The following is a 14,311-nucleotide window of genomic DNA, read 5'->3' on the forward strand; positions in this document are numbered from 1 at the left end:
ACATTTAGTCATGACACGTTCTATAATTGCAGCAATAGACATCAGTAAAAATAAAATGTTCTCTAAAGCAAGTACCGCACCAATGATAAAAATGTAGATCAAACTTCTATTGAGACTCTGCTGATCATGCCACTACACACTACAATACTAACTAGTACATAGGTACCTATTTAGTAATCTCCCACTAAACCCCACTTTGGGGTTACAATCTTCAAACAAACAGCCATTGCTCATGATCCCTATTAATACCCAGTGCTACATTGAAGACAACAGATGGCCTAAACAAAGATCCAGAGTGGATATATATAGATATCCATGGCATCTCTATTGTCGGACCAAGTGCCTTACTGATCCATCCAACGACCAATTGGTGAAGGATGAGGGGGCACAAATCTTTTATAGCATTCGATCGCAGACCAAGCCCATTGGTATTGGAGCAAATTGTGAAAATCCCTCACATCTATAATACCACCAAATCAAAAAAACAAAGCAGCAGGCCCATACCAAATCATTCATTCCAACAGCTCTTAATTTGGATGGCTACTGAAGAACAAAGATCCAATTCAACAACTGATAACAAAGGCAAATTTAGAGGTGAGAGATTCAACAAAAGTTGTTGCATGAAGAAATGTACTAATTTTGGAACAGAGGACTTGCAACTAAATGTTATTTAGACATGTTCAAAGTATCTAGTGCTTGAACTATAACTAATTAAATTTATCATTTGTTATCAGTTTTAATTTTTTAACATATGTAGTAATTTTCAAGTCATTAGAGGCATTGGTCTAAACTTTAGATGAAGTTGTAATGGTTCTCAAAAGTAAATATAATTGCTTCATCTTTCATCTATTTGTTTGATCAGTTCTATAAGGTTGATCTTAAATTCAATTTTGAACAAGTTAAACTGGTACAAAAGATCTCCTAATTTGGAATAAAGATGCATCTGGGTCATTATTTATGAGAACACGGTATTTTAACTTTGGTATGACAGTTTGATACGAAAAGATATAGTGGAAGTTGTGGTTCTCTTTCTTAGCCTTGAACATTAGATAAAAACAGACCTAATAACCAATATATTATGAGTAATGTTGGACACAACCTCTTCTCACCCCTTTCTAAGAAGTCTGAGGCTGCATTTGTTTTAGTGTAAAATATTTTTCGAGTGTAAAATAATTTCAGGTGAAAATATTTTCGAGAAAGGAAAATAATTTCTAGTGTTTGGTTGCATTTTAAAAATTATATTAGAAAATAATTTCAAGTGTTTGGTAATATTTTGAAAATGCAAATTTTTTACTAGTTTCTCCCATTTTCTCAGCTTCCAAACAAATTTTATATTAGAAAATCCACCACCACCCACATACCAGCACCACACAACACAAAAACCACCAAAACACCACCACCCACACCACCACAACAACAACAACAACAAAAAAATTAGAGATCAAAGAGAGAAAGATTGAGAGATTAAGGGAAAGAGAGATAGATTGGGAAAGAGAGATCAGTCTTCAGCGGCGGCAACGATCTTCGGCTGCGGCAACGAGAACGAGATGCAAGGCTCTGATCTAGATGGCGACGACATTGGAGCACGGCTGCGGTCGGTTGTCAAGATCGAAGCTCTACCTATACTCGTCGGTGCATGGCTGGGGATTGAAGAGGTGGGTCTTGGGTGTTTGTGGATTGGTGATGAGGGAGGGGTAGGCTGAGATCTTCAAGTGTGTGATGTCTGTAAGGAGTGGGCTGGTGGTTGGTGACAGCCAGATTGGTGACGTTGAGTAAGAGGGAAAAAAAAAAAATAGCTTGGCCGGCGCGTGATTTGGGCGGTGGGGTGGCATGATCTTGGTGGTGGGGGCAGCACGATTTGGGCTGGCTGGAGCTTGGCTGGGCGGCCACCTATGCTCTCTCTCTCTCTCTCTCTCTCTCTTTGTGAGTCCTGGAATTCATTTGAAGGTAAAATAGAAACTGAAAGTCATTTCCGGCTTGGGAGGGTTATTTTACGGTCAATGCGGAAATTGATTTCCGTTTGACCCAATTTTCAATGCTTACCAAACACATAGACCAGTGTAAAATGATTTTCTAAAATCTTTTTCAACCAAAACAAATGTAGCCTAAGATAACAAGTTGTTATCGAAGCAAGATTATTTTAACATTATTTTCTTGAAAAGCTGTAAATGACATCATTTTTATTATGTCCCAATTGCAACAAGTCATATTAACAATGGTGAAAAATTTAGTATCTCTAGGCTTATTGATATGTTATTCCAATAATTGTTATTTTCTTTTTTGATTTGCCATCCAATAAGCCTTGTCACCACATATTTTAATGAATTTTGCAGATTAAATTTAAAAAGAATGCAAGTCAAGCCGCTCAAAGACAGCGGAAGATATCAGAGGTGTAATTTGTTTTTTGAACACCAAGATCCAATCTCATAGTTATCAATTAACAAAGTTACAGTGGTCTGGTTTTATGAAACAAGATCCTGCAGCTACCAAGCATACTCAACCTGGTTTATCAATTTTCTGAAGTCTTCTATTTGACACCAAAACACATCATGAGCTCGAAGGAAAGCCAGATTGGTGCATCCACCAATGAAGAGGACAGTCTTTCCCACCATGCTATGCAACTAGCAACTGCATCAGTGTTGCCCATGGCATTGAAAGCAGCAATAGAGCTTGGTGTGCTTGAGATTTTGGATAGAGCTGGTCCTGGAGCACTTCTTTCTACTTCCCAAATAGCATCCAGCTCCCCACTCACAGCAATCAAGAAAAGTCTTTGCTTCTTGATTGTATGCTCAACCTTCTTGCTAGCTACTCTGTACTCACTTGCTCTATTGCCACCCATCAGCATGATGACCAGGTTTTAAGGCTCTATGGTTTGGCACCTGTTTCCAAATACTTCATCAAAAACCAGGATGGAATTGGAGGATCACTTGCACCCTTGTTAGATTTGTTCCAGGACAAGGAGGAGATGAATACCTGGTATTACTATCTAAAGCTAACATTAGGCTAAAACTTTCCTTAAATTTATCATCAGTACCATCTTCTATTTAGTTCGTTGACTTTTTTCTCAAAAAAAAAAATAGTTCATTGACTTTTACTTCAATAATCAAATTAGTCTTTAAATTTTAATTATTGTCAATTCAATCCATCGTTTTATCAAAATAAGTTAATCTAGTCATTTTTGTCTAAATATGCTAGTAAATGGAAGTGTTTAATTATTATTTTTTAAATAATACTCATCAAACAAAAAGACCTATTACATGGAGCATCTCATAAATGTTGTCACTTAAAAAATAATTAAAAGAATGTTTAAATAGCGTTGCTTGTTAACAAATTTGGACGGAAGGATCAAATTGATTTATTTTTACAAAGTGAAAGACTAAATTGATAAAAATTAAACATTATGAACTAAACAATTGAAATGGAAGTCAAGGGACTAAATTGAATTTTAGCAAAGTTTTAATGTTTGGTTACTTTGGTATCACTTTTTAGTGCTTAACAAAAGGCTAAAACTTTCTTTATTATCAGTATCATTTACCATCTTTTATTTTTTATTTTTTCATTTTGTATAAATTGTAATGTTAAGTACCATCACAACAGGTACCATTTGAAAGATGCAATTCTGGAAGGAGGAATTCCATTTTACAGGGCTTATGGAATGAATGCAGCTGAGTACATTGGGAAGGATGACAAATTCCATGAAAATTTTAAGGGCTCAATTAAAGATTTTAACCCATTAGTTATGAAGAAGATTCTTGAGAAATACAAGGGTTTTGAAGGTCTGAAATTGCTGGTGGATGTAGGAGGTGGTGATGGCACCATCCTTAACATGATCATCTCCAAGTACCCTACCATTAAGGGTGTCAACTTTGACTTGGCCTCTGTTTTAGAAAGGTCACCCTCCTATCCTGGTATGAATTTCAATGTTTGGGTTTCATCAAATTACCATATCCTTTCTTTAGAAGGAAAATGCTACTTCAAATAAAAAATTGATAGAAAATTGTGCATTTTTTGTACTATAAGAGCTTGGGAACCTACTTGTGTCACGCTTTAATTTAAACCAAACCTAAAGTGGATTAATATGGAGTATGGAGTCTGGACTTCTTGGTGTACCAAAGATATTCAGTGAGTGACCCGCAGATGTTCCTGCTTCATGGCAAGGCTAGTCCAAGACTAGACTTGTTCCATTTTGATCCTAAGGGGTCAAGTTAGGCTCTCAACCTTTAGTAAACATAAAAATAGAAAAATGGATTTGAAGTGTCAATTGAAACAATCAGGAATCACTAGTAAGACATCTGATCAATTTTGCTCTTAAATTAATTCACTTCCATATTTTTCTGTGTTAATTCCTGGGAGGTTACTATTGCATGTATCGAGCATTGCAAGAGACATGTTTGTAAGCATTCCAAAAGAAGATGCCATTTTCATGAAGGTAATCGAGTCTAACAAATATTGTCTAAATCCCTCTCTATGACACCGGTTAATGAAGATTTTATTCCCCCCATAGGCACCAATTAATGATGTATAAACCGAGTAGATTCTAGACAACATAGATTAGTAATTCTTCAGTTGTAGATTTTGGACAGTCTTCAACTGACATTGTGATTTGTATGAGATAGTGGATAGTTCATGGTTGGGATGACAAACATTGCTTGAAGATACTACAAAATTGCTATGAAGCACTACCAGACCAGGGGAAAGTGATACTAGTAGATATGGTGATTCCAGAAGACCCCGCAACTACCGATGCTGATAAAAGCTCGTTTCAGTTATATTTGTTCCTGATGAATACAAACCTGAATGGAAAGGAGAGGACAGAAAGAGAATTCGAAAGTTTAGCAAAAGAAGCAGGATTTCCAGCATTCAAGTGGCATGTTGTGCTTATAATTTTTCCGTTATAGAGTTGTACAAAAATATGTAACATTTAGCCATCACATGTTCTGCAATTGCATCAGTAGACACCAGTAAAATGTTCCCTAAAACATGTACTGTACAAGCAATAAAAACGCATAGATCTCTGCTGAGACTATGTTACAAGCAAAAGCAGCAAGATTTTTGGGTATTCAAGTTGCATGTTGTGCTTATAATTTTCCAGTTGTGGAGTCCTACAATAATATGTAACATTTAGTCATGACATGTTCTGTAATTGCACCAACAGAAGTCAATAAAATGTTCCCTAAAGCACGTACCATACGAATGATAAAAATGCAGATAGAACCTCCCCTAAGACTCTTTGCTACGGGTAATTATTAAATGTTCCAGGAGCAATGCTCCCCTCCTCCCACCATGGAGCGCACCCCTCATATGAGAGGAGGGAGCATTGCTCCCGGAGCACCTAAGTTTTTCCCCTTTGTTACTGGTGGATACTAGATAAGAATAAAATGATCATGCCACTGCATACTACAATACTAACCAGTATACAGGTACCGATTTAGTGATCCCCCACTAAAGCCCCATTTCAGGGTTACAAACTTCAAATAAACAGCCTATTTTATTTATCAAAAAAAATAAAGCCTATTTAGTGATCTCCCAACAACAGCTTCTCTATTGATATCTGGCACCACATTGAAAACATAACAGATGGCTGGAACAAAGATCCACAGTGGAAATAGATATCCACAGCATCTCTATAAGACCTGGCACCAAATCAAAAAAAAAAAAGCAGCAGGCCCAGACCTTATTAGTTCCTACTTTTGAACAATTTAAACCATTCATTTCAATAGCCCTTAATTTTGATGGCTACTGAAGAACAAAGATCTATATCAGCAACTGATAATAAAGGCAAATGTAGAGAGATTGAACAATTGTTGCATGAAGAGATACTAAATAGGAATTCTCCTCTCTGCAATGTACAGACTAAAAGGACCAGCCATATAGCAGACACAATCGTGAATATATAGAAGAAAAAAAAAATTGAAACTTTAAAGACATGTCCAAACCCACCAATTGCAACATGCTACCTATATCATCAATTACTCTCAGTATCTACTGGCGTTCTATCTGAATAGTCACGTGACTGATCTTGTACTCTCTCCTGATATAGTCTATAACTTTGTCCAGTACCATATCAGCATCAGCATCAGCATCGGGCTTAATTATAACATGGCAAGCCGAAAAGACTTTCCCTACGGTTATGGCCCAAATGTGCAGCACATGGATAGCACTACCTCATCCATCTCACACAGACCTTTCTCAAGCTTTGTGGCATCAATTTCTCTGGGTGTGCTCTCCATCAAAATCTCCAGAATGTTCCGCAGCATCCTGATTGTTGTGACCAACACAATTGCAGAGAATACAAGGGTACATATCAGATCAATAATCTTCCATTCAGGCTTATACCATATAATTGCCCCACCAATCATCACCCCAACACTCTGAATGGAATCCCCAAGTACATGAAGATAAGCCCCCTGTATGTTAATATTCCATTGCTTCTTCTGTTTAGCTTCATCCTTTGGCTTCTTTTCACCTTCACAGCATTTCTTTAGTAGAGGCTCGGCATGATCAGCTTTGTGATCATGATGGTGTTCATGGTGATTTATGGAGTGCCCCTCATCATGATGATCATGATGTTCAGAGTCCCCCTCATCATGATGACTGTGATGATGATGGCAATGATGGGTGGTAACAGTTAAACCATGGTTATGCAATTCATCATGACCAACATGGCTATGACCATGATCACCATGCCCATGATCATGTCCACAATGTCCATGATCATGTCCACAGCCATGACCATGATCGTGTCCCAACAAGAAAGCCATGGCAATATTAACCACCAAACCAAACACAGAAACTACAAACATGAGAAAGCCCTGAACTTCACCAGTATCATTGATAATTCCAACAATAGCTTCATAAACAAGGATCCCAGCAAGAAGCCATATCATCTGTATGGAAACAAGAGCACCCAATATTTCAATTCTGAAGAAACTGTATGACTGACGTGGTGTTGCCTCCCATCCAGATGCCCAAAGTGAGAATAAAGATATTGCAAATGCAGCCACATCAGACAATAGATGAGCTGCGTCAGTCAAAATTGCAAGACTGTTGGCTTTAATACCTCCAACGACTTCGACAATCATGAAAATGATACACAGTACAACAGCAATCAAAAGTTTCCACATAGATGCTGACCATTCCTTGGCATCTTTGGAACTGGCTTTAGCATCTGAAAATCCACATGGAGCTTCCCCACAAATCTTACTCCCTGTGAAACTCGTTGCTGCAGTTTGCACATCTCCACACACTTCAATTATATGACCATGTTCAGAATTTTGCAATTCCATCTGTAAATTAACGAAAAATGACAAACATGAATTCCTTTTCAGATTTAGTTACAGCACATGCAAGCCTATCAATTCGCTATATACAAGATAAAACAACATCATAAATCTATTGGATCATTGGATTAGTTATTAGAGACCGTGCAGAACACTGCAGCAGAAACAAGCTTATGCAGTATGATAGGAATCCATCAATGGAACCAATAATTCCTTTTCAACTTTGCATGTGAACTTCAGCAATGTGAACCTTTGAATTGTCCCTTTATAGAAGCAACCAATAACGCCTAAGACAGCATGTTTCCTCTGCTAATAGCTGGATGAAGGAATAGCTCTTGAATGGGTAGCGTATTTACTTCTTCTTCTTTTTTTCACCACATTTTACTCCTTTTTTTTTCAACTTTGCATGTGAACTTCAGCAATGTGAACCTTTGAATTGTCCCTTTACAGAAGCAACCAATAACGCCTAAGACAGCATGTTTCCTCTGCTAATAGCTGGATGAAGGAATCGCTCTTGAATGGGTAGCGTATTTACTTCTTCTTCTTTTTTTCACCACATTGTACTCCTTTTCTTTACTTCATTTTATTGTAATCAATCACCATAATAATTGCATTTACTAATAATTTAGTCCTGGATAGGACCAACAAATAAGCAAGTACAAACAGACATCCCTAAAATATATTCAGAGCCCTACAACGCTATTGTATTGAGAGCAAACAACAGTTTCACTTATTTTTCATGTTGATTGAAAGGTGTTTTATGCAGCTCAACGTATCCATCATCCTATGATGAGTCTGCTACAATCAGTGACCCAGCATTATAATCCATTCCTAAAACTAAGGCTAGAAAACTAACCAGCACAAGTTAAATCTTGAGCAAAACAAACTCTCAGAACAGTAAAATCAAAACTTATTGCATGTTACTAAGTCATTTAAAAGCATTAAACATAAGTCATTTAATAAGAATGGTATCAAATAGTAGGTGTAGTGATTGAAGAACAAAGTCAAAAGACTCAAAACAACAAGTATGGTGAACCCTCATAGAAGCCACCTTCATCAAAAAAATAAAAATCACAGCCAAAGCAGAAAAGTAAATAACAATGCCTTCTCATATCAAAATTTCCACTGAAAAAACTACATTCCAAAATTCTTAAGTATCTTTCAATCTTCAACAAGCCTGCATTAACCTCTCAATGGGCAAGGGCAATCCGTCCAGCAACTTGATCCAGATCTCGCCGGCCACTGGATGTGATTTTCCTCCCACTGGCAAACAAGAATAGAACATTTTTAAGTATCAAGTATATGTGATGCTATATGTCGATGAAAAACAGTAATCACATGTTGTCTCCAAAATTGACATAGTAGCATATCAAAGAACCAATATGTGATAGAGTCGTGTAAATAAAATTCATTCAGAATCCATTTTAGAAAAAAAATAGTTCTAAAAACTGATCCACAAGCTAAGAACAGTGAGAACAGAAGAAACAAACTGAGATTCAATTTAGAAAGAATTCTTTCTTGTGTGACTATAAACCCAAGAAATAACTTCCTTAATTTCCTTGGGTAATTAAAAGCTGTTTTCTTAATGCTTAACTATCATTGAGCAAGAAATTGAAGGAAAAGTTGCCATGTCTTATTAAGACATCTCCAATAAGGAATCCCCTTCTGCACACAATTTTACATTTTTTTTTTTAAATATCAGCTATTGGGGGAGGGTGAATTTGAACCCGGGACATCTTTGTAACAACAAGAAGTGTCAGTTGAGCTACAACGCTCTTGGCACAATATTGCATTTAACAGCAAGGAAATAAAAAAAAACTTCCTAGGATATATTTTATCTAGGTAAATGGAGTCTTAATTTTGATAATAAGAAAAGAACCATGTCAGAAGCCTTACTTTTTCCAATGAATAATTGAGGAAATGTAGGAAAAAGAGCAGGGCAGAGAAAGTGTTGAAAAATTATATATTAAATCGGAAACAATGCCATCTAATCATTTTTTCCATTCTTTAATCATGAACCCGAAATGATGCCAAAGATACTCACCCCTTTGAGTCGATCTCAATGATCTTCATCATCTCCAATTGCTGAAGTATGTGACAAGCAATAGATCCACTGCTTTTACAGAAATGGGGTGGGCGACTGCCATTCCTCTTGCTTCCTCCATAGATCCTTCTGAAGGCACCAACACCAAGACCCCCCTCAAGTAGATCTTCCTTGCCATGGAAGCTACAGTTCAAATTAAGTTAAAAATAGAAACCAAGATGCAAAATTCTACTATATATGTATTTGTCCGTGCATGTACATGAGCCTTTTTTTGGGGGGGGGGGGTGTTAGAGAGAAAAGAAAGGAAGGAGGCAGTGAGGAAGGAGACACACCGGCTCTCATGTAGTACCAATCAGGGTCATATGGAGCAAGCTCCTTAAATGTTGCAGTCTAGACAAGATCAGTCCATTCCGGGAGCTCGACCTATTAAAAAAAAAGGAGATGGAGAAAGGAAACATGAGAACACCACCACCACCCAATAATGTACAATAAAAATCTGGTGCATAGTCATGATTGATAAGTCAAGCAAGAAACTTCAGCATAAGAAAAGTAACCACATAACAGCCCATACATCCATAACAATCAAACGTCTCATGTCAATAGCAAGGATTATGGAGATAGCATTGTCACCATTCATGAAATCACAGAACAGTCAACACCAAAGTTGTTAATACCATACCAAAGCTGCCACTAAACCAGTGCGAATACCCTCTGAAACGTACTAAGTAAATTACTGGCCTGTACTGGGCTACATATATAGAAATAACCAAAACAGTACACCTGTATTAACTAGTACCAAAATACTTTGTTCCAGTGCAGTATTGACAACTTTGATCAGCACAGAGCAGATTCATATTTTGTCTCACAAAGGAAAAGGCAAATCTCAGAGTAGAAAGCTTCAGAAGTAATTATAATGGATAACTTATTAACTGAAGAATAGGAAAAGAATAGACATTGCCATAGTAGTTATATAACTTATAAATAAAATTCAAAAAATTAACTTACATCACCTAAAGTTTGGGTATAATAAACAAATTTTGGGATTATACAACATATATGAGATGAGATTGCATAAGACTAATTTTGGCAGGATATTTTAAAAACCGCCATAAATGATTGCAACTTGTCAATTTTACAAAGCAAAAGAAACAAGCATAGCAGCAGGGCCCAAAACTGTTGCTCATATCTTGACTAAAAAAAACCCTTAATTCCCATGAAAGCCCACATGCTCTTGACAAAACAAAAGCCACAATAAAGCAAATTAAACACCTGACACAATTATGGGAACAAGCAAGACCCTGATGGCATACAAACACACACAAAACTCCATTCACAAAGCACATAATAACAAATTCCCAAACTATAGAAAAGTATAGAATTACAGAAATCTTTTTATTTCATGCAAACTATTGGCAAATCCAGAGCTAACTACCAAAATATTAGAAATCACAGAACAGAAGCAAAATAAAGTTTTACAATTATAAAACACACAACCACATCAAGCTACCAAAACAGCTCCAAAGTTTTTTTTTTTTTTCCTCTTTTGTTTAACTTGTAGAATCCCTAATCGTTTCTAAGAAACTTGACATCAAAATTTCCCAGTACACGAACAGAGTGGCCAAAGACATGACATGAGACAAACAAACCAATAATACAAAGCAGAATTGCGTTCCCATACTAAGAAGAACTAATCAAAAATCAATAAAGTTTGTCAAATTTTGAGATTGCTTCACAAGTGAATCAAGGTTCCAAAAAAGCCATCTTTGAGTCGAGTACAAAAAAGGGTACTTGGGTTTCGTTGAAATAACACGCTTTGTTTAGAAGTGTAAATTTGTAGGTTCACAGAACAAGAAATATAGAGATGTACATGTAAAAAAAGAGTTTACGTATAGAGAGAGAGAGAGAGAGACCCGGCCAGAGCGTTTGAGGTGAGCGGCGTAGGACTTGACGAAATCGTGAGGGGAAACGTCTTTTACGGTTCTCGCTGCCTCCATCTTCTTCTTCTTCTTCTTCTTCTTCTTCTTCTGTTCTTGCTCTTGCTGATGCTTCTGCGGCGGAGTGAGTATATGAGGTTTTGGGGAGAGCAAGCCTAACCAAAATACCTATCTGCGGGTAGGGTATACCCTATGCATACCCTATCCCGAAAATGTTACCCATAAATACCCGAATATCAATATCCATTAATATCCATACCCAAATTTTACCCGAATGATTATCCATGGATATTCATACCCTACTCAAAACCCGAAACTTTTTTTTAATAATAATATCCATACCCGAAACTTACCCGAATCTTATCCGAATCATTTTAACTTAAAAACTAACCAATAGCTTTATCTTAAAAAAGAAAAAACTAATCAAGTGGTACAGGATCTTCTTATACAACACGGACTTTGCAAAGCTTGGTTCAACTTGTTTGACCGACTTTACACTTAAATTTAAATTCGGTATGCCAAAAAGTGTTGTATGACTTGTGATAATTATCATACAATGTGTTTCAATACACAAATGAGATCATACGTCAGGATTTTGCAATGCTTAAGAATGTAAATACGTAATTATAAAAGCTTAGATTTTGTTGGAAGTTGCACAGTTGTTCAGCTCAAATTTAAATTCGGTAGCCCATGCTAAAAGCAATTTTTGTTGTAATAAGCGTGAAGCCTCTAAAGTCATTCTGGATGCTTGTAAGGACGATCACATTATGATAAGTGCAGTTTTAAATGAGTCGTCCCTGATGTACTTGCTCCAGCCATAAGTCTTCCACAGTAGTTGCATTGAGCCTTAACTTTCCCATCAATATTCTTGTTCTTAAAATGATTCCATACGTCTGAAGTTGTTCTTCTTTTAGTGCCTTCTTGTTGTGGATTCTCAACCGGAACGGACTCAACTTCCTCTCCAAACAATGATTGTGATTCTGATGTCGTGCTAGTTGGGGGCCTTGGGGCTGGGGTTGAGGCAGAGGATGTGGCAGACATGTAGGCACCTGCAAAGAGAGAGAGAGAGACTATAAAACAAGGGCCTTGCCATACAAATGTACGATGTTACAAATGCACCCACCTGCTTACCATAAATTGGATAAGACATGTTCATGAAAAAAAAAATGAAATATTATAATTTCAAATAATAGAACTCTAGCAATAATAATTTTAGTTAACAAGAAAATTATCACCAGGAAAATTCCATTAATCTCAAAAAAAGAATCTTCCACTCATTGAAAAGAAAAGGAATTAAAAAAAAATTATTTCTCATTAATAAAATCTTATTAAAGAAAGGAACAAACAAAAGGTGGAGCTTCCAAAAGAATTACACAATGAAGATTTAAATGATCTATGAAGTCAAATAAAGAAATACAATATAACCCTTCAAGCATAGTGCAGCATTCAAATTACAAGAATTTGAAAATTGTGATGGAAAAACCAAACAAGTGCAGCCTAGTGGTTGAAAGCTTGGGATGAGCTGAAGACCTAGACAACTTGATTCAATCCCCACTAGGAGTTCCCCTAGATTATCTGATTCACGGTTCTAGCGGGTGGGGCCATGTATCTGTGGTTTTCTTCCCAAGGGTGGGTCCAAAGGGACTTGCATTGGTGAAGTTCCACGTCATAAAAAAAAAAAAGGGTGCTTGAAAAGTGTGTACTTCTTCCATATTAATAAAAAGAACCTTATATTTTTCTGAGCTTACTTTCAATAACAATGAGTTGATGATGGACTATCAACTAATATCTAAATGGATATCAAAACAAAATCTGCATAAATTTCTTCCCACATTTGCTAATACCAACGTACTACAACAAGTCAGCCACCAACACACTTTTGTCTGTAAGGCTTAACCCAAGAGCAGCCATGCAAGTTTATAATATATACACTTATATTTCTTTTTTCCCTTTTCGGATTAACACTATCTTTTCTTTCCTGGTATTGAGAGAGTGGTTACAGAAACTAGCATATGGCTCAAGGGTTTTAGGGTCCCAAATATAATTATGCAAAGGGTGCAATCTAATCAAAGGCCACTTCAAAATATGAAAACGCAAGAAAATCTGCTCTGGCCTAAATACAAAAAAGTTAACAAAAAGAATAGGAAAAGGCCAAAATGATTTCATATACTAAACATGACTGGTAGTTGGGGCAGGCAAAAATCTCAAAAGGGAATTGACATCATCCAAAACTAAGTAACTAACGACAAATCCAAGAAACCATGCTAACAAAAATCAATCCGAGGTGATCCAAGCCTATACAATATCATGAAGAAAGGTATACTAACTTATACTAACCTATACTAACTTGTCACTGTGACACCATAACTCAAAATCTGCGTACAATTGCTCAAAATCTCAAGCAAAATCAAAATACACAAATCATAGAAGCATTTCATCGAACAGTTAATTGATTGCATTTCAGTTAGACAAACCTTGAACTCTGAAAAACATAAAATCTCCAACCATTCCTTAACAAAACTAAACCAACCCAAGCACCAAACCTCGTTATTGACACTCCCAGCCTTACCAATAGATATAGACCCATATGGCCAAATCAAAACAAAACAAAATACCCATGAAAATTTCGACTACAGAATAGAAAATACAAAACCCATAGACAAAAAATTGCAATGTTGTTTTGAGAAGGCAGAAGGAAGAGAGGGCAGAGAGAGACAAACCTGAACCAGTGCGGTTGATGGTGGTATCGGCAGAGAGAGTGTCGGTGAGAGAGAGTGACGGCAGAGAGAGTGTCTGAGTTAGAGTGAGACTGTGAGAGAGAGAGATTTAGGGTTTTTTTTTTTTAAATACAGGTCGGGTATGGATATTATCCATACCCTACCCGAATAATTCGGGTGATATCCATACCCTACCCGATTAAGCTCTACCCATCAAGAACCGGGTATTACCCGAAATATTTGGATCGGGTAGGGTTGGATATCCATTACCCAATGGGTATGGCCATCCCTATCTGTGGCGGAGTGAGTAAATCCCCCTCTTTTTTTCTTTAATTA

General features: G+C 36.8%; 3 pseudogenes; 1 reads left to right on the forward strand and 2 right to left on the reverse strand.

The window, feature by feature from the left end:
• Window positions 1–2,382: 2,382 nt before the first annotated feature.
• LOC142622745 (caffeic acid 3-O-methyltransferase-like) lies at window positions 2,383–5,197 on the forward strand (annotated as a pseudogene).
• Window positions 5,198–5,774: 577 nt separating this feature from the next.
• LOC142613192 (metal tolerance protein A2-like) lies at window positions 5,775–9,371 on the reverse strand (annotated as a pseudogene).
• LOC142613199 (small ribosomal subunit protein eS19z-like) lies at window positions 8,194–11,407 on the reverse strand (annotated as a pseudogene).
• Between the last annotated feature and the right edge of the window lie 2,904 nt (window positions 11,408–14,311).

This window comes from Castanea sativa, chromosome 1 (assembly GCF_040712315.1).
Source record: "Castanea sativa cultivar Marrone di Chiusa Pesio chromosome 1, ASM4071231v1".
In the NCBI taxonomy this organism is placed as follows: domain Eukaryota; kingdom Viridiplantae; phylum Streptophyta; class Magnoliopsida; order Fagales; family Fagaceae; genus Castanea; species Castanea sativa.